Raw genomic sequence first — 20,815 nt, forward strand, 5'->3', positions numbered from 1 at the left:
TTAAAATCTTCTAGGAGAAAGTGAGGACTGCAGATGCTGGAGATCAGAGCAGAAAATATGTTGCTGGAAAAGCGCTGCAGGTCAGGCAGCATTCAAGGAGCAGGAGAATCGACGTTTCGGGCATGAGCCTGGAACAAGGGCTCATGCCCGAAACGTTGATTCTTCTGCTCCTTGGATGCTGCCTGACCTGCTGCGCTTTTCCAGCAACACTTTTTCAGCTCTCATCTCCAGCATCTGCAGTCCTCACATTTTCCGAGTTGTGAATGGTGCTGACCATTGTAAAGTCAACAGCAAACATGCCCTCATCTGACGTTATGGTGAAAGCAGAGTCATTGATAAAGCAGCTGCTGCAAGGAACTCTTGAAGTGATATCTTGAAGAAGAGGTACTGGACTTCTAACAAGCAAATACTGCTTCTTTGCACTAGGTATTACTCCATTGAGTGCAGTGTTTTCCCCATGATTCCCATTCACTTCAATTTTGCTCAGGCTCCTTGACATCATCCTTGGTCAAATGCTGCCTTGATATTAAAGGCAGTCACTCTTGCCTCACCTCTAAAATTCAGTCCTTTCATTAATGTATAGACCAAGGCTATAGAGAGGATAAAACCCAAACTGAGGATCAATAAGCAGGTTATTACTGAGCAAGTATTGCTTGATAACACTATGGATGAACCCTTCCATCACTTCACTGGTGATCAATAGCAAACCAGTGGTGCAGCAATAAGTTAGGTTGGATTTGTCTCACATTTGATAACTGGACAGACCTAGATAAGTTTCCACATTTCCAACTAGATGCCAGTGTTGTAGCTATACTGGAACATCTTGGCTAAGAACAAAGCCAATTCTAAATCAAAAGTCTTCAGGAATTCTGATGGATTGTTGTCAGGATCCTTAGCCTTAGCAGTATCCAGTTACTTCAGCCATTTCTTCACATCAAGTGGAGTGAATTGAATTGGCTGAAGACTGACGCTGGTGATGGTTGGCACTTCAGGAGAAGGCCAGGTTGGGTCATTCACTTGGCCCTTCTAGCTTAAGATGGTTACAAATGTTTCAGCTGTGATAAGGAAACAAAGTTTTCACTGTCTTGAGATCTCACTTCCACCTTCCTGAAAGGACTGAGCTCCATGCTGTATGCTAAGGTCACCCGCAGTGAGACTGAAAGAAATTCCATTTTGAATGTATGTCAAAGTCATCTAACATTTTGCAAACTTTTTAAATGCTCAAGTTTATCCATTGAAGATTAATGCCACCACCATTGCCTGCCATCTTTGGGCATGTTTTAAAAGATGGTTAAAAACTATAGTGTGTTTCCGGATCAGAACTTTCTTATTTTGTTCAAAACCACTGTTACATTTGGGATTTTTAAAACTTTATTCCATGTTAATAAAAAGTTATTTTTTTAAATTTTTCAGTTCATAAAAGTTATTCACTTAAGCTTAAAAATACACTGTTCATAGATGGTCAGAATGCTAACGAGATGTTATCTCCATTATTCTTCACAATTATATATCATTTATTTTAATTCTACGCTAACTCTCTTCTTAAATTTCACAAGACTGCTATCATTAATCCAAGTTAGCTTAATTACCTTCAGGATGCTTTTCACTCACAGGAAATCATCCAGCTGGTTTATGCAAGCCTGCAGCAAACTCACTGTCAGCATGAACTGATAAGCTGTTCCAGAGATCAACTATTCTTTACAAAAAGAACTTCCTCATGCCTAATATAATTTACTGCTTTTGTGACTCGTACTGGTGTCTCCTAGTCTTGCTCTGTCTACCTAGCTCAAATACCCTGTTCTTCATTATTTTTAACAACCTCTCATATTTCCTTGAAATAGCCTTTTATCTTGCGCTGCACATCTCACTCATCCAGTTTTCAATGCCTATCATGATAACTAAATTGATTTGGAGGAGCCGGTATTGGACTGGGATGGACAAAGTCAAAAATCACAACACAAGGTTATAGTTCCACAAGTTATGGTGACTAAAGGCACTTAAACTAGCTAATAAGTCAGTGGCCTTTCTCTGAACCTTGACTACTCAATTGACCAACAAAGATGTTCTATATTTCACTGAAGAAATTGGATATTGCCAACACCATTGGCACATAAGATGTCCTGCTGCTACATCAGCCTATGTTCAAAAACAGCCAGGCATTGTTGTTTGCAATCATTCCTATTCCACAATGTATTTAAAGAAAGTCATGTGGGATCCTGCCTGGTCTTAACCACATCCAGACAGAATTTTACATTGACAAAATTGCAAAACCTCATTTACATTAAGGTTCAGAACTTTCGAATGAATCAAAAATCACATTGTTCACATACAAAGCTGCATTGTCAAAATCTCTGAATGACTGTTTCATCCAATGTATTTGTCTTTCTCAAACCAGCAAAGAAATGCATTTTAAATGAATTATTTTAATGCCATATGGGCTGATTATTTTGTTTCCCTAGTTTTGAGGATCACTTGACCTGAAACATTAACTCTGATTTCTGGTCACAGATGCTGGCTGACCTGCTGAGCTTTTCTAGCAATTTCTGCTTTTGTTTCGGATTAATTTGTTCTTATCTTTAAGTATTGAATAACTTGCTGTGGCTTACTTCTTGTATGCATTACTCAAATGTAGGAATATTCTATTAATTCATGCCTGTGTGCATTTGTCAGATTGCTTGATATTTTCCACTGTGGAAACTAGAGCACGTGATATATTTGGGAAGACTCTGGCATAGTGGAAATGTCACTGAACTAGCATCCTGAGGCTCAAGTTAAAGTCTGAGGACATGGGTTCAAATCCCACCTGGTGGAATTAATCAACAAAAATATCTAGAATGAAAACTTGTTGCAGTGGCTTGGCCTTTATGGAGCCCTGAACTTGGTGGCTAAAAAGTTGGTGATGATGCGAAGATGTCGTTTAGTGGCTGGCTGTTAATCAGATGGAGTGGCATCTTTATCCCACATCAGACAGTTATCGGGTCAGGCAGAAGCATTAGCCACTTGTGGACACATACAGTCCTCAGTGGAGAATGCACGTGGAGTTGGATGTGAATTTCAGCTTGAGGTCTGTGAGGAGGAAGGGGGTCAAGTTTGTGATGCCTGGGAGGTGGAGGAAGGTGTGCAGAGAGAGGTATACAAAGGCATGGTGTTGCAGGCAGGGCAGTGCAGCAAAAGAAGTATTCCCTTCCTTGCTCACCACTGACCTGTGTAACTGAAATTGCAGAGCTACACATTGGCTATGAGTAAAATACTGACAGAGGAAGGATAGGCCCAAGAAAGGCCAGGTAGACTGTCTACATCTAGTAAAATTTCATACAGATCAAGAATGAAAGACTAGGTGGTGGGATGCCCACATCCTATGAAATAATAAGGATATCCTGTATGATCTACAGTAATCAATATCACATTTATGGAGCATTTATTAATTTTGGGCACATTTTCCTTTTCTAATTCACACACTGGACATGTACGTCATTGGCTGGGCCAGCATTTGTTGCTTGTCCCTAGTTGCCCTGAGGAAGATGGTGGTGAGCTGCCTTCCTGAACCTCTGTAGTGTGCGCGCTGTAGGTATACTCACAATTGAATTTAATTGAATAGAATCATTTGTCACATGTATTCAATATAAAATACAGTGAAAAGTTTATACCGTCGCCATGCACAGGTGCCACTCATATTAACTTAAAATAAAAAAAAGAAAGACAACTTAAAGAGAGTCCAACTTTTCCTTTTCCGCTGCAACAGTCACACTGTGGGCTTCACTAGCCCACACCATACTGCTGCCAGAGTCTCATTCCAGGACTCTATTAGGAATGGTTTTCCAGGATTTTGACTCAGCAACAGTGACGGAATGCTGATCTATTTGCAACTTAAGGTGGAGACTGGCTTGGTGGGGAACTTGCAGATGGTGTCTCCATACATCTGCTGCCCTTGTCCTTCCAGATGAAAATGATCATGGGTTTGAAGGTGCTATCTAAGGATCTTTTGTGAATTTCTGCAGTGCATTGTTGGTGGAGTGGCTGAATGTTTTGTGGATGTAGTGCCAATCAAGTGGGCTCCTTTGTCCTGGATGGTGTCAAGCTTCTTGAGTGTTGTTGGAGTTACACTCATCCAGGTAAGCAGGGTGCATTCCATCACATTCCTGGCTTTTGCTTTGTAGATGGTGACAGGCTTTGAGGAGTCAGGAGGTGAGTTACTCACTTCAGGATTCTGGCCGGCTCTTAGAATTAGAATTCAGTTTTATCGTCACACGCACTCAAGTATAGGAATATATAAGCTCAGTGAAAAGTGTACAAAGTTGTCATTCTCCTGTGCCATCTTGACTACAAAACCCGGAACTTAAAAAAACCCAGCAGAAATAAACAAAAGCCACAAAGTTAAAAGAAGTTCAGATCTCAAAGTCTAAGTCTTATCTCCATAAAGGTGTTTACAACCACCGATACAGGCACTGGGGCCTAACCGCGGTTTAGAGTCTTGGTCAGCCTGCTAGGCTTGCTTAGTTGCTGGGAGGAGCCACGTTCTTGCCACCACCTCTGATCGCTGGAGGAGCTTTGCCACCACTGCTGGCCCCAAATGCCAGGAGCATGTTCTTGCTGCTGCTGCTGCCATTGCTGCCTTCAATTGCCACAGTGGGCTGCAACCGCTACGGCCACCTGCCAGAAGGTTGCCGCCATTCCGTCCGCAGACCACTCTCACTGCCAATACGGCAGTACTGCCATCTCCGATTGCTGAGAGGAAATCGGGAGGAATCACATCTGCGGCCATTGCCACTTGATCTCTGGAAGGAACCATGTCTGCTGCCGCTGCCTGAGACTGTTGGGAGGCAGCCACCATTCCACATATGGCTCATGTTTGCTGCCATGCTGATGCTGCCAACCAACCTGTTGCAAAGGACTTCAAAGAAAAGAAAAATAAAGGTAGAAAAGAAAACAAAAAGATAAGTAAAATGAAAAAAAAGAAAGTAGTTGGGAGTGGACGAGATTTGGGCTCAGACGCTTGCATGCAGCCCTACTACTCTGCCACCATCTTATCAACAATGCTTGTAGCCACTGTATTTACATGGTTAGTCCAGTTTATTAATGGTAACTCCCAGGATGTTGATAGTGGGTGATTCAATGATGGTAAAACCATTGAATGTCAAGGGACAATGGTTAGATGGTCTCTTATTGTAGATAATGATTGCCCGGCATTTGTGTAGCACAGAAGTTACTTGCCACTTTTAAACCCAAGCCTGGTATTGTTGAGGTCTTGTTGCATTTGGACATGCCCTACCCAAGTATCTGAGGAATCACGAATAGTGCTGGTCACTGTGCAATCATCGATGAACATTCCCACTTCTGAGCTAATGATGGAAACAAGGTAATTGATAAAGCAGCTGAAGATGATTGAACCTAGAATACTAACCTGAGGAACTCCTGCACAGATGTTCTGAAGCTGAGATGATTGACCTCCAACAACCACAATCATCTTCCTATGTCCCAGCTATGGCTCCAACCAGCAGACAGTTTTCCCCTGATTCTGATTGACTCAAGTTTTACGCGGGGTTCTCGATGCCACACTCAATCAAATATGGCCTTGATGTCGAGGACAATCACTCTCAGCTGACCTCTGGAATTTAGTTCTTTTGTCCATTTTTGAAGAAAGGCTGTATTGAGGTCAGGAGCTGACTGGCCCTGGTGAAACTCAAACTGGGCTTCAGTGAGCAGGTCACTGATGAGTAAGTGCTCCTTGGTAGCACAGTGGACAATGCCTTCTATTACTTTACTGATGATTGGGAGTAGACTGAAGGGGCAGTAATTACCTGGATTGGATTTGTTCTGCTTTTTGTCTATAGGACATATCTGGGCAATTTACCACATTGTGGAACAGCTTGGCTAGTGGTGAAGCTAGGTCAGGAGCATAAGTTGTCACTACTAGTGCCAGAATGTTGTCAGCGTCAATAGCTATTGCCTCCAACTGTTTCTTGGTACCACGTGGAGTGAATCAAAATGTTGAAGACTGGCATTTGTGATGCTGAGGACCTCTGGAGGAGGCCGAGATGAATCATCCACTTGGCACTTCTGGATGAAGATTGTTGCGAATGCTTCAGCTTTGTCATTTGCATTGATGTTTTGGGCTCTCCCATCTTTGCTGATAGGATATTTGTGGAGCATCCTCTTCCAGTGAATTGTTTGATTCTCCACCACCATTCACGAATAGATATGGCAGGTCTGCAGAGCTTTAGTCTGATCCATTGGTTGTGAGATTTCTTAGCTCTATCACTTTTTTTTTATGATGTTTGGAACACACGTAATCCTGCTTTGTAACTTCACCAGATCTATCCATCATTTTTATTTAAGCCTGGTGATGCTCCTGGCGTGCCCTACTGCACTCTTCATTGAACCAGGCTTGATAGCAATGATATGGTGAGGAATATGCTGGCTATAAGGTTGCAGATTGTGTTGCAATACAATTCTGCTGCTGCTGCTGATGACCCAGAGTTTTTAGACACAAGACATTCTTGACCGTTATCAGGTCAAGACAAAAGTATTGAAGACAGCTCTAAGGTGACTATCCATTGCAGGGCCAGCTAATGGCATAAGTCAGACACTGGAAGCCTCATGTGGTCTCTGTTGCTATTGTGCAACTAGGTTAGATTTAAGAAATCTAACTCAAATAAAACTCAGAGGATCCAAACTTTTAAGTAATTAGGTCAAGATCAGTATCGCAAGTCAGAGAACTAGTAATACTTTGCATGCATCAATATGAAAGCTTGATGTTGAGTGATGATAAATTTAATTTATTTAGAAAAAGAATTGAAAATTTCATACAAGCATAATGTCCACCAGAGGTATGCTTTCTTTTATTGGTCAGAGTATTGAGTACAGGAGTTGGGAGGTCATGTTGCGGCTGTATAGGGCATTGGTTAGTACAAGAGTTGGGAGGTCATGTTGCAGTGTACAGGACATTGATTAGGTCACTGTTGGAATATTGCGTGCAATTCTGGTCTCCTTCCTATTGGAAAGATGTTGTGAAACTTGAAACGGTTCAGAAAAGATTTACAAGGATGTTGCCAGAGTTGGAGGACTTGAGCTATAGGGAGAGGCAGAACAGGCTGGGGCTGTTTTCCCTGGAGCGTCGGAGGCTGAGGGTGACCTAATAGAGGTTTACAAAATTATGAGGGGCATGGATAGGGTAAATAGGCAGAGTCTTTTCCCTGAGGTCGGGGAGTCCAGAACTAGAGGGCATAGGTTTAGGGTGAGAGGGGAAAGATATAAAAGAGACCTAAGAGGCAACTTTTTCACATAGAGTGTAGTATGGGCATGGAATGAGCTGCCAGAGGAAGTGGTGGAGGCTGGTACAATTGCAACATTTAAGAGGCATTTGGATGGGTATATGAATAGGAAGGGTTTGGAGGCTGCTGGCAGGTGGGACTAGATTGGGTTGGGATATCTGGTCGGCATGGACGGGTTGGACCGAAGGGTCTGTTTCCATGCTGTACACCTCTATGACTCGAAGTGTTGTCAAATAATGAGATAAATAAATACTTATTTGCTATCAACATGTCACTTATCAATAAGTTAGTTATGCAACAACAATCCAACAAATCCATAATTTATATAAATATTATATAAATTTCATTCAGTTTTCTCTTGGCTTCTTTGGGATTAAAGTTTGAATGAAGTCCAAACTTCGCATTCCTGTAAGTGACAATAAAATAAGTTGTGACAGTCGCAATCCAATCATAATGAATTTTGATCCACTTCATATAATTGGCCACAATTTGAGATAACTGCCTTCAATAAAGACAATGCATGGCTCATGAATAAACAGAAATGATTAAGCTAGTTCATTGCAAGGCAGGAAAGTACGTTTTCAGTTGTAGTAGTTAAAGTACATTGTTTGAGCATGTTAGAAGGATCTTTATGATGTAGTTAGTAACTGAAAATGCCATTTACGTCCATTTGCTGGTTTGCTTAATGCAGTGCTAATTTGTGCTCATGCAAAACTTTGTTGATCTTATCCTAATTCACACCAGCTACTGCGGACCTATCAACCCTTTGACTCTGCTGGCCTTAGTTTCAAGCTAGATTTGAAAGTTTCAACATTTTCAACCTTGTGCTTAAAACCCATCGTATCTCTCTAACATCGTTTAACTCTATAAAAACTCTCCACCCAGAACTTACCATTCCTCTGCTATTAATCTCTGATGCACATTCTTTTTGTCCCACCACTGATATAACTTCAGCAGTCTCAGTAGGAACTGCACTTTGAAACTATCTTCACAAACCTTCCATTGTGCATCCCCTTTAATACAGAGATAGATAACATCGAGTGTACAGCAATGAAACAGACAATTTAACCATTTTGGTGTTTATGCCCGACATGAACTCCTCCCACTCTATTTCAATTTACCCCATCAACATAATAACATTTCTTTCTCCTTCACTTGGCTTCCCTTAAATGGACCTGCCACTCATCCTATTTGCTCCTTGTGGTAGTGAGTTCCACTTTTCAAGATTCTTTATACAAGACAAAGTGCCATGTAAGAGATTAGCATTTACAATTAAAGTGCATAAAATTGAGGATAACGTACTGACATGGAAAGAGAACTGATTGGCAGGTAAGAAACAAATAGGAATAATACACCAATCTTTTCCCAAGTGGCAGCCAGTGACAGTGGGGTATCACAGGGAGCAGTGCTTATCCCCAGTTATTCACAATATATATGACTGATTTATATGAGGAAAAAAATGTAATATTTCCAGGTTTGCAGATGGCATAAAGCTGGGAGGGAGAATAAACTGAGAGGAAGATGCAGAGATGTTTCAGTGTGACTTGAATCTGTAGAATGATTGGGGAAATGCATGACAGATGAAGTATCATGGAAAAATGTGAAGTTATCAATTTTGGTAGCAAGAACAGGAAGGCAGATCATTAAGGGTGGTGGTATAGTGGGAAAGGGGGAGGTGTAATAAGGCTTGGTGTCCTTGTACACCCATCAAAGTAAGCATGCAGGTGCAGCAGGCAAATGATATGTTGGCCCTCATAGTGAGAGGAATTGAGTATAGTAGCAGGAGTGTCATAATTAGTTGTTTTTTTTTGTAATTAGTTTAGATTACAGTGTGGAAACAGGCCCTTCGGCCCAACAAGTCCACACCGACCCGCCGAAGCGCAACCCACCCCTACCCCTACATTTACCCCTTACCTAATACTACGGGCAATTTTAGCATGGCCAATTCACCTTACCTGCACATCTTTGGACTGTGGGAGGAAACCGGAGCACCCGGAGGAAACCCACGCAGTCACGGGGAGAACATGCAAACTCCACACAGTCAGTCACCTGAGGCGGGAATTGAACCCGGGTCTCTGGCGCTGTGAGGCAGCAGTGCTAACCACTGTGCCTCCGCGCCGCCCGTGTCTTCCTGAAATTGTGCAGAGCCTACAGAAGACAATCCCCCATACCAAGTCTCACCCTCGTGAGCCTTCTCTGAACTACCTCCAATGAAATTATATCTTTTCCTAAATAAGGGGACAAAAACTGCTCACAGTGCTCTAGATATAGCACCTTGTACAACTGCAGTAATATTTCCCTACTCTTGTACTCCATCCTCTTGCTTTTCTGGTTATCTGCTACACTTTTGTGCTAGCTTTCTGCATTTCATTCACACATTCCCTTAATATCTTTGTGTTGCAGCTCTCTGAAGTTTCTCTCTATTTATAAAACCAGGAGACTAAGTTAAATGAGCAGCCCTGACCATATTGAATGATGGGAGTAGGCTCAAAGGGTTGAACGGCCTACTCCTGTTTTTGTTTTTCATGTTTCTATATTTTAAAGAAGATCCTTCTGAGCTTTCAACTGGATACATTGGTGACAATGTTATATTTACAGTCCCATCAGTATGATGAAATTGGTAAATTGTGGTTTTACTTTGTCCTTTTCCTGATGACTGAAACATTACTGAATCCCTGTCCATGCCTCATTAGCTAAAGTGCCAGACAACTTAAAGAAACAAAATGTCTGTCTGATATAACAAGAGTCTTAAGGACTAAAATTACAAGCGGGACAACCACACTGGTTTGTGGCTAGGCTGGTCTTAATAAATTATGTTCACTGAATTAACATGAGTTCAGGAGCTGCAATCAGTGACAGTCTGCCCTTGTTTGAATTGAAACAAACCTTGGCAGTTAACTGTCAGATATCATTAACTGGTAATATCGTTTCCTTGGCAACATCTCTATCAATTGGAGTCCACTCGCAGATCAATCAGCATATAAACAATGGGAGTTTAAGAGTAAAACGCTCTTATAATTCATCTCAGTTCTGAACATGATTTGGAGGAGTTGTGATTTCAATTTCAAATTTTAAAACACTCTCAACAGTGATCCCCTCCTTTCATATTTTCCTGAATTTTGGCATAGAAGATGTTTTTTATTGCATGGCTCTTTAAAATTTGTGTACACCTGCATCAGGTGTTATCGTGGTAGCATTAACCACCAATTGCCTTAACTTACTAAAAGTAAGGCATGTTAATAAGCATGTAAGGAACTGCTGTAAGGAAATAATAAATCTATATCAGAATATGATGTTTCATCTAAGATATAATACTCCATTGTGGCTGAATGTTATTAAAAACATTATAATTATATTTTACCAAGGTTTGTTTTGTATCCAAAGCAATGGGGAAGGCCATAGCAACCAGTTGACTTCTAAATTTTGTTTTGTTAGTTATGAAAATTCACTGACAGCCTAATCATATATAAATATGCTTCCACTTGATAAAAACAAGATAAACAAGGAATACCCTGACATTTGTGAAGTACAGTTTTAGCTTTCACTGCTTGGGCATTAATCTAGTGGAGCAGATTGCTGCTGTTATAGTGTTTGACTGGTTTTCATTCCATTGATTGCAATTAGAATGAATTTCTGGTAGATTAGTTAACAAGTAGGCAATCCATTCTACCAGACTGATGCCCCGGCAACAAAGACAAAAATCTACCTCAATGGGACTAGCTTAGATATTAGAAATTTCTGGACAGCCCACTTACAAAGCACATGGGTGGCAACCTGAACAAGGTAGCCTGAGCTCGGTGTAACAAAGGTACAGCTTTGTGGTTTCAGGTTCAAAAGAATGTACACATACAGCCATTAAACAATAGCCCAGTATATCTTTAAACATCTGAAGGAACATCTGGGACCCAGTATTTCCTCTTAAACATAACATCATTGAAGCAAACATTCTGCATATGAGGGCATGTTTGTCTTCACCCATTATTCTCAGAAATGAAAGCAGTGCATTTTCATAGGCTAGAGAGCTGGCAATTATTAAACATGCCTGCACTGGAATAATCTTCAGGCTTTCACTATCTTACTTTTCTCTCTCATTGTGTATAAGTGTAAACATACTATGCAAGTGGCCTCAGACAGACAAAAAAAAACTACCACCAACTGATTCCACCTGGGTCTTACCAAAGGTTGGGGTTATATGGTACCCTCCCCACAGGATATAAGGAAGAAAACCAATAATGACAGATTGAAACTGGGCACTCTTTCACATTTGTGCACAGTCACAGCGACACATGCTTTATGGATTAGGGTGGCCAAAGGCTGTTTCCACGAGTACTCTCTCTCAGCGCAAATTACCTGCTATGTTTATTCGGCTTTACCTTTAAAGTCCTGAGGACTGGGGTTAAATTCAAGGCAGAGAAAATAGCTGATTTCCCATTCTTAGCTACAAAATGAAAATTTGTCATAGCACCATTCAGTTCATCATTCTTGCTCGGTGAGGGGAGTTAACCATTTATTGCTCCTCTATACTCGGCACTTACTTCATATTTATTTCCTTGTCTTAGAAACATTTCTGTTTGATTACACCTCTCTGAAAGCTCTGGGATGCTTTGTTAATTTAAAGACACTTATTAAAAGTGAAGGCTGTCCTTTGGGGGGGTGATTAAATATAATGGATCTCTAATCTATGGAGTTGAGGAAAATAAGAAGTGATCTCACGCAATATGTACGATTTTGACGGGGCTTCATGGGGTAATTGCTAACAGGCTGCTATCCCTCTTTCAATAATAAGGGGACACTGTCTCCAGATATGGTGTAGCCATTTAGGACTGAAGGGAACTTTGTGCAAGAGGGTTATGATTTTTTGGAATTCTCTATTGCAGAGGGCTCTGGATTCTCTACTGTTCAGAATATCAACAGAATCTTGGTTGTTAGTCTGATCTTTCATTGTGGAACCAGAATCATTACTGGACATTCACAGGTGACAGGAATGGAATTTCCAATTTATTATCTGTCCATGCAGCCCTGCTCTTACTATTCTTCAAGATATAGGTGCTGTATTGGGAGAAAGGACTGCCCTGCCATTGCTAACCTCCCAACACTTTCATCATGTTACAATGATCTAAGATACAGGGAGACACTTGATAGCATTTTCCTCTTTATGTCTTTTGGTTTCCACTACGTTTGTGAGGAAGGTCCCGTTAATTTAGCTACCACTTCGTGGAGCAATATGAATCCCACCACAGTACTATCTGAATCTTCCTGTTGACCACTGGCTGGTTCCTTTAAGCCTGCCACAAATAGTTAACTCAAAAAACATGTCCAAGCTCATAGTACAGTCAGTCCAATGGACAGAAATCTCATACTGACTTTAAGGGAGGATTTAAACCTGAGATCTTTCAGTTCAAACACTCAAGCATTATTTTAATAAAGATCAAGTTACCAGCTCACAGGCTATTTCAAACAGTTGTTGCCTGTTTACTTCACAAAATTGAATATTAAAAAAAAAAGGGGTGGCACAGTGGCTCAGTGGTTAGCACTGCTGCCTCACAGCACCAGGGTCCTGGGTTCCACGCCTGTCAGTGTGGAATTTGCACATTGTCCCCATGTCTGCATGGGTTTCCTCTGGATGCTCTGGTTTCCTCCCACAATCCAAAGATGTGCAGGTCAGGTGAATTGGCCATGCTAAATTGCCCGTAGTGTTAGTCAGGCGTAAATATAGTGTAGGGGAATGGGTTTGGGTGGGATTCGCTTCGGAGGGGCGGTGTGGACTTGTTGGGCCGAAGGGCCTGTTTCCACACTGTAGAGAATCTAATCTAAAATTGGCAATATCTATTTGTTACCTAAAACTTTGTGTACTTCCTGTATCATATCTGGTAAATTTAAAGCTGTAACTGTTATACTATTGCTTTTGCAACAAGGCAATCACTTCCTTCAAAATGTTACAAAACACTCCATACATTGAATTATTATACTTCACATCACAGAATCATGCAATTGTTACAACATAGAAGAGACTATTCAGCCCATTGTCTCGTAATAGTTCTCTGAATGTGCAATTCCCCTGCCTTCCCATACACCTTCCCTTTAAAGGTAGCAATCCAATTCCCTTTTGAATGCCTGAGTTGAATTCACCATACTATCAGGCAGTGCATTCCAGATTCTAACCATTTGTGGTGTATGGAATAATAGAACATCAGTTGTAACTTAATTTTAAGGAGTCAAATTTATGCAGTACCAATCTACAGAAAAGTGCAACACGCAGAATGGTTGTCTACAGTTTCTATCTATCACTTAGAAACAGGGCTATTAGTAAGAAATAATTAGCCATGGTTCATAAAGATCCATAGACTTCATTCTTCATTAGAAATAATAACCACAAGAATCACGAATTGTAATGATGTTGGTGCTGCTCCTAAATTGTGGAGAAACTAGGTCTCCAAGGACTGATCAGTTTAACTGAATCAACATTAGCAAACTTGGGTTAACTTTCAAAGTTAATATATTCTTGACTTTTAGGATACAGATAAATGAAAAATTCATAATAAGTATAAAAGATTTAACACATAGGAATTCTAAGGTTCCTTCAGGACTACATAGCAAAACACATGACCCAGTATTTTAATAAAACAGGAAAGTCCCAGTTCCAATATTTGGTTGCTGTCTTCAATGATTTCAGTGTGGAAGGCTTGTGCATACTACAATTGGTCTCTGTTAACCTTTAATAAAACAATGAATTGCAGATGCTGGAAATCTGAAACGAAAACAGAAATTGCTGGAGAAACTCAGAAGGTCAGGAGAGTCCAGTGACTTTTCATCAGAATTCAAAGTTCTGAGTGAGCCATTTGTATCCAATGAAAGACAGAGCAAAATCTGCACTTTTGCTGACATTGTGGTACTTCCTCAAAACCATTAGGTAGAAAAACATCTGAAATATTTAACATAGTTACCGTGGACAGACCACTTAATAATGACCAGCGGTAGATATCTTGGATATTAGGCTAAGGCTTTCTAAAAAAAGCCTAAAGCATTTTTTTAATACACATATATTTCTTTCTGAACGGAAGTATTTGCATCAACAAGAGAATCTTATCATACACAAGCAAACTGGATCCATTGTTGCTCAAGGGTGGAGATCCAAAAGAACCAGACACTCTTGGGATATCTGAACACCTTTGCTGTGGGTGTGAATAGCTGTGCATATTGCAGAGTACACTGCTCTAAAATTTTGAATCAGATTGGTTCGCAAATCTCTTTCAAGCTGTTGATGTTGGTAAACAAATACCATTTCACTGAAAATTAAATGTTGTTTGGCACTTCTAATCCAAAGCGACTTTGGTCTTCATTGTATTTATATGGTAACTTTACGAAAAACAGCTTCTTTTAGATCAAACTATATTAAACCAGGCTATAATATTTTGGAATGAAAATAGGATTTCCAACTCTGGTTGGATGCATTCCTGGAAGTTCCATCACATGACTTCCTGCCTCCAATGTCCTACTCCTCACCTTCATTATCTGTTGTTTGATGGATCTATTATCATCCAGTTTGTGTAGTTTTCATCAGTAACTAATGTTGGCTGCAAAGGTATTCTTGCTCCAAAAGCTTTGGAAAAATATTCAAGAAAGGATTGTTCATGTTGGTACCTATGCTTGTCATAGACTTAACTGCAAGCCATGTGGAGAATGGAATTTCCATTTTTATGCAGCCAAATGACATACATTTAGTTTTCAATTGGTGAACTAATGGCATTTGTGAAAAATATTGACTTTTACCTCACATAAGTATTCTTACCTAACATAAATATTCTTAATTAGTGTAATCAATATCGGGAATAAGCTGTTACCAGAGGCAGCAGTTAACTACTAACTCTCACAATCTTTAAGATTGAGCAAATACTGACTTTCAGCAGGCATTATTTCCAAGGAGGAATCCCATTCTAAACCAATGCATATACACTCGGATTTTCAACAAGAAGGCTGTAAGAACATTCTTAGGAGTAGGCTAAATGTCTCTTGACTCTGTTTCTATCATTCAGTATAATCATGGCTGATCTATCTCAATTCAACTTCTCAAAAGATTCCAATTTCCCTTGACTCTCACAAGGTCAAACTGCCTATGGCCAAATAAAACCTAGAAGATCTGACCTAAAGGCATCTATGGCAAAACCTTTCTCGAGGGAAGGTTTGATGTCACTAACATTGCTGTGTTTGTAGAGGTTCTCCCAATATCAGAGTTAAAAATCACACAACACCAGGTTATAGTCCAACACATTTAATTGGAAGCACACTAGCTTTCGGAGTGACGCTCCTTCATCAGGTGAAGGAGCGTCACTCCGAAAGCTAGTGTACTTCCAATTAAACGTGTTGGACTATAACCTGGTGCTGTGTGATTTTTAACTTTGTACACCCCAGTCCAACACCGGCATCTCTAATTCATCCCAATATCAGGAACACTATTGGAGACAATCTGTAAAGTCAACAGAATAGAAAGTTTGAAACTAAACATGCCAGCTCTGGGAGGCTCCCTTGAGAATGGCGTAGAGCTACCTACTTATCAGAGAAACTGAGACACCGCTCCCTGCTGATCAAAGCTAAAGTCAACAATTCCAAAACATCCTGTGGTTTCAATTATTTAGCATTTGATTGTAACCCAATCAACATGTTCACATCAGAGGCATAAGACACAAATAAATGTAAATTCAGATTGTGCTGCCTGCATGTCATATCTCTCAAATATCTCACTTAGACCTTGCACGAACTAACTGTAAACCTATTGAACTGTTCACATTTTTTTGGTCAAAGAGAAATTATCAGTGGCTTAACCTTTTATCAGCACTTGAATAAATTCTCATTATGAATACTGCTTCCAGCACTGCTGTCAAAATTGAATCAGTTATGGAACTGCACAATGCCAATGCTCTAACAACATTATATATAACAATATTTGGCTGCTTTCTTTGAAACTTTTTTTAAAAAATCAAACTAATGTGTGTTATCTGTTGTTAACTGGTAACCTCAGTAATTGAATAAATTACTGGACATCAGATGAACATTGTTACAAACAACAGGAGAAAATCACTGTGGCTTTAAATAAGTGATTATTTCTTATCTTCCTTGTACACTTGCATTTATTAATTATGAAAATATTAGAGATGGCAAAATATGATATTTAACAAACATAAATCATCTAATCAGGACCCAAAGAGCTTGGTTGCTTTCCAATTCGCATAAGAAAATGGTTCTCTGTGCAATGGATGCATCAGCAGACCAATGGTGAGAACATAGAAAAAGTAAATTGAAGGCAGGAAGTTATGTGACAGAATGTCCTGAAATACACACAACCCGAATTACACAACCTTACTGTCGTCCTATTGCATTATTATTGTGATATAAATTGAAAGTAACAGCTCTATTGTTTTCATAGTTACCAAGTAAAAGAACAATTAGCCAAATCACTTTGGATTAAAAAAGCTGAAAGACATTCCATCTTTCTGTGAACCAGAATGTGTTTAGTGATTTCAGTAACCTAATTTCAGAACAGACAGGACGAGTGTTAACACAGATATCATAGATTCTATTTGTTCCAGGAGCAATGCTAGCAGGCTGCTGGAATCGCTAGCTCACAGTAGCTGTGCGCACAAGGAACAGAGTGAATTGATAACACAAATTGCATTATAATATGGAAATGTAGCTTATGTGCATATAGAAAATACAATACAAACCCTCGCATAAAGGCAAATGTCTGTAAATAAATTGACTTGAGGTCATTCAAACCTCTTAAGCATACCAAAACACTGGTGTGTCTGTGTTCTTTAAATACTTCACAGTAAGTGTATTTGCTGAGATAATAACGTAAATGTCCAAAATATGTCATAGAGTCATAGAGATGTACAGCACAGAAACAGACCCTTCGGTCCAACCCGTCCATACCGACCAGATATCCCAACCCAATCTAGTCCCACCTGACAGCACCCGGCCATATACCTATCCAAATGCCTCTTAAATGTTGCAATTGTACCAGCCTCCACCACTTCTTCTGACAGCTCATTCCATACATGTACCACCTTCTGTGTGAAAAAGTTGCACCGTGGGTCTCTTTTATATCTTTCTCCTCTCACCCTAAACCTATGCCCTCTAGTTCTGGACTTCCTGACCCCAGGGAAAAGACTTTGCCTATTTACCCTATCCATGCCCCTCATAATTCTGTAAACCTCTATAAGGTCACCCTTCAGCCTCCGATGCTCCAGGGAAAACAGCCCCAGCCTGTTCAGCCTCTCCCTATAGCTCAAATCCTCCAACGCTGGCAACATCCTTGTAAATCTTTTCTGAACCCTTTCAAGTTTCACAACATCTCCTTAAAGATTTCTAACAGACTTACTGGGCTTGACCTTACTTTGATGAAGTAGTGCTGATTCAGCACAATTTTACCATGCATTTCCAAGTACTCTGCAATCTCATGCTTAAAAATGGACTCTACGATTTAACTAACAACTGTGATCAGGCTAACTGGCTTATAATTTCCCTCCTTCAACAGGGGTATTTCATTGGTCAATTTCCAGTTTTCTGAGACCATCCCTGACTCCAGTGATTCTTGAAAAATCACCACCAATGCCTCCCCAATCTCCCCAGCTTGCTCCTTCTGTAGTATTGCCAGGTGATTCATCCACCTTCAGAACTTTCAGCTTCACCAGCATCTTCTCCTTCGCCACTACATTCACCTCTGCCACCTGACTCTGTTGAAGTTCTCTATGCTACTGGTGTTTTCCTCCAAGAAGTCTCTTGCAAAGTGCCTTTTCAGTTCTTCTGCTAGTTCTTTGCTCTCCATTACTATTTCTCTGGCTCATTTTCCAGTGTCCAATTTCAAGTTTCGCCTCTCTCTCACCTTTTATATATGTAAAAATAACTCATGTAATCTTATTTTATATTACTCGCTAGCTTACCCTCATATCTCATCTTCTCCACCCTTTACTGCTTTTTAGTTTTCTGTAGGTTTTAAAAGGCTTCCAAATCCTCGGGTTTCTCACTAATCTTCACCATTTTGTTTGCTTTTTCTTTTGCTTTTGTGCTGTTCCTGACCTCCCTTGTCAGCCATGGTTGTTTCTTCCTCCCCCTTAATATGTTGCGTGGGAGAAAAACTTGGATTCTTTGATTTTTACATTGCATGGGTTTCCTTTGTCTAATGAACTTCAAATAGGTCATAGGTATATGTTGGGTGTTTAAATTGCTACTAGATGGCAGGGATGTTACTGGAAAGCAATCCAGTTATGAATGTTGGGAGTTGCAATTTCTTATAGGAGAAGGAGAATCGACGTTTCGGGCATGAGCCCTTCTTCAGGAATGAGGAAAGTGTGCCAAGCAGGCTAAGATGAACCCTTCTTCAAGATGCTGCCTAAGATGCTGCCTGACCTGCTGCGCGTTTCCAGATGCTGCCTGACCTGCTGCGCTTTTCCAGATGCTGCCTGACCTGCTGTGCTTTTCCAGCAACACATTTTCAGCAGTTGCAATTTCTTATCCAAACATGTATAACAATAATCCTGACTATAAAAAAAAGTATTATCTTGCTTATTTAAGGAGGAAATAGAAAAATTGAGCAACTGAATACATGGCTCAAAAGCTGGAGTAGGAGGGAAAGCATCAACTTTGAGAAAGTGAAACCAGTTCAGGGGAAGTTGAGGACCTGGACAGTCTACATCAGAACAGGATGGGGATGAATATCATTCCAGGGTGCTGCTAGGGAGGTCTTATACGGGATAGGCAGTGATTGTGAACCTAAGGGCAGACTCAAATTTTAGACTTTGGCTGATAGATGACAAGTAACATTTGTTTACCAGGTAATGATCAACTCAAATAAAAGAGAATCTAACCATTCCCTCCTGATATTTAATGGCATTGCCATTGCTGGATTCCCCACCGCCAATGTCTTAGGGGTTACCATTGACCAGAACTGCATTGTACCAGCCTATAAATATAGTAGTGACAAGAGCAGGTTAGAAGGTGGTCATTCTGTGATAAATGATCCATCGCCTGACTCCATGTCCACCATCCCCAATACAAAAGTCAGGGTTGGGATGGAATAGTTTTCACTTCCTTGCATGAATGCAACACCATTCAGTACGAAGCAGTTTGCATTATTAGTCCCACATCCACCATGTTCAATAAACAATTCCTGTACCTCTGACACACTATGGCAGTCTGTTGTCCTCAACCTTCTAGTGGTAGAGAATTGCAAGTTTGGAAGGGGCTATCAAAGAACCCTTGGTGAATTACTGTAGTGCATCTTGTAGATGAGACACACTGTGGCAACAAGATGCACTGAAGTAATTCCCCAAGGCTTCTTTGACAGCCCCTTCCAAACTTGCAATTCTCTACCACTAGAAGGTTGAGGACAACAGATGCAAGGGAGCACCACCACCTACAAGTTTGCCTCCAAGTCACATATCATCCTGATTCGGAACGATATTGGGACCATTATTTCACTGTCACCAGGTCAAAGTCCTGGAATTCCCTTTCTAACTGCATTGTGTATGTATCTACACCCCCTGGACTGCAGCAATTCAAGAAGGCAGCGTACAACCACCTTCTCAAGGCCAATTAACCCAATTTATGGGCAATAAATGCTGGCACTCAAATTCTGTGAATGTTTTTAAAAAAAAAATAGCCTCAGTGTTCTATCTAATACGCTTACATCAGTTAGCTACTAATAATCTCTATCAAACACAACACATTTGTAACACTGATTGCCTCACATCTTAGCTCTGCCGTAGGTCGCATACTGTATCTCACAGCTTTCATGTACTACTAGTTATTCAGCCATGTCAGCTGCATCACTCACCCACATACTTCCCTCCCTCTTGCAGGGTAAGGTGGCAACAGCATCTGATTGGAAGGTGACTGACATAGCTGCATATCCGTACTCCAAGGAGATGGGTTTGTCATTATTGGAGCAGCTGAAACAGAGATTCAAATACCAACAAGCGTTGTTTCTTTTTAAAAATATCTTTTGTGGAAAGTGAGCTGGCAAGTCCAACATCACTAAAACAGATTGTTTTGTCATCATCTGCTGATGTTTGCTGGACCTTGCCATTTGCTATATTAAAACCGTGATTACAGTCTTAAAAGTAATGAATTGGCAATGAAGTGCTCGCTCGAGATCTCCCAAGATTTTGAATGGTACTATATAATACAAGTACCCCTTCAATTTCATTGGTTCCAGAAAGCATATTTTTTTTGCCAAATAGACAAGCAGACAGATAAATACATTTGCTTGTTGCCTTGCAGATATGTTATTTTTTATTGCGTGTGTATGGTAATTTGCAATAGCAGTTTGCTCTATCATAAAAAAACCACACCATTTCATCAAGGTGTGTTTTTTTTAATGACAGATCAAGAAGTGCTCGCTTTGGCAGAGAAGATTAGCATGACCCCTACACAAGGATGACACGCAAATTTGTGAAGCGTTCTATAATTTGGGGCGGCACAGTGGCTCAGTGGTTAGCACTGCTGCCTCACAGCACCAGGGTCCCAGTCTCGATTCTAGCCTCGGGCGA

General features: G+C 40.5%; 1 protein-coding gene and 1 pseudogene across 4 annotated transcripts in view; one reads left to right on the forward strand and one right to left on the reverse strand.

Moving 5' to 3' along the window:
- The window catches only part of afg2a (AAA ATPase AFG2A), a 578,508-nt gene that overhangs the window by 50,541 nt on the left and 507,152 nt on the right, over positions 1–20,815 (reverse strand). The window lies entirely within an intron of this gene.
- LOC122539609 (U6 spliceosomal RNA) lies at positions 20,640–20,737 on the forward strand (annotated as a pseudogene).

This window comes from Chiloscyllium plagiosum, unplaced genomic scaffold, assembly GCF_037043375.1.
Source record: "Chiloscyllium plagiosum isolate Xiang-an unplaced genomic scaffold, Cpla_swu_hap1 HiC_scaffold_36, whole genome shotgun sequence".
In the NCBI taxonomy this organism is placed as follows: Eukaryota; Metazoa; Chordata; class Chondrichthyes; order Orectolobiformes; family Hemiscylliidae; genus Chiloscyllium; species Chiloscyllium plagiosum.